The sequence below is a fragment of the Erigeron canadensis genome, chromosome 8, assembly GCF_010389155.1.
Source record: "Erigeron canadensis isolate Cc75 chromosome 8, C_canadensis_v1, whole genome shotgun sequence".
NCBI classification, from domain to species: Eukaryota; Viridiplantae; Streptophyta; class Magnoliopsida; order Asterales; family Asteraceae; genus Erigeron; species Erigeron canadensis.
The window spans coordinates 8,809,252-8,810,505 of NC_057768.1; positions in this window are offsets into that span (position 1 = coordinate 8,809,252).

Genomic DNA, 1,254 nt, shown 5'->3' on the forward strand with positions numbered 1-1,254 from the left:
TCAAATATCCTTGATTATCGTGTTTGGTTGCAACTTATCATTTAGATTAAAATTATTTATTTGATGAATTACTTAATCAATTCCATTAATTATATATTTAAACATAACGTGATCAAATATATATTTTAGATGGATCCGTATATATACTTTTATATTGTATATTCTATAATTTTATATATTAAACGTCAACTAATCTCATGAAACACCATTTACAAATTAATTGAATACATATGGTCATATAATTGGTCATGCACATATGATCAACTAATTATATAATTGTATACATATTTGCATACTTGTATACATATGATCATATGATTATATTTGTTTATGCACATGTGATCATCAACTTATATACATATGATCATTGTAATGTTCTTGCACATATATGCATACTTGTATACACAGAGTCGGCTTTAACTTTTTGGTGGCCTTAAACAAGATTGATTTTCGGGGCCTAGTTTATCAACATATAAAGTAAAGTAAACAAAGGGGAAAAAACGTGTATAGGACCAGTACTGGTTTGCTGGTCATATGGTCTGCTAGTTGCTGCCTTCTGTTGATCAATACTAGTATAAAATAGGAGAACAATGCAAGTTGAACATTGATAAAGAAGGCTCCATGCTCACAAAAGCATTAGTTACCACATCAGGATCTATGAATAAGCTTGGAAGATAACATAAATGAACATTAGTGATAGATGAGAGGAACGTTCAATCAGCCCCGGCCAAGCCCCCAACAAGTCCAATTAGTATATTTCATACCTTGGTTTTTCAATTGGTGGCAGTGGCTTTACAATTTTCAAAGATTGAAGAATGTGAGGCGTGTGACTGCGTGAGGGTTGGCTGGACTCTTGAGACTTTTTAGTTTTCATGCCCTATTTTTTTTACAAAGCCGCTTATTTTTCTATTTATATTTTTATATAGAAGTCCAAATATCACAAAAGTTGGGGCCTTGTGTTTTTGGGGCCCAAAGCTGTTGCTTGACCCCATTGAACACTTGAGCTGGCTCTGTGTATACATATGATTATATGATTGTTCATACATATATATATGATCATCAATCGATTGCGTGAAATATTCATTTATAAAATATTATATACATATGATCATAGTACATATTTGCATACATATGATAAGTAAAAAGACATCCTCATATGATTGCATATATGCTTATAGAAAAAACATGAATTTATATATAATTGCAATTCACAAAAAATATAAAATAAAAACATGAATTTGATGAATAGAAATA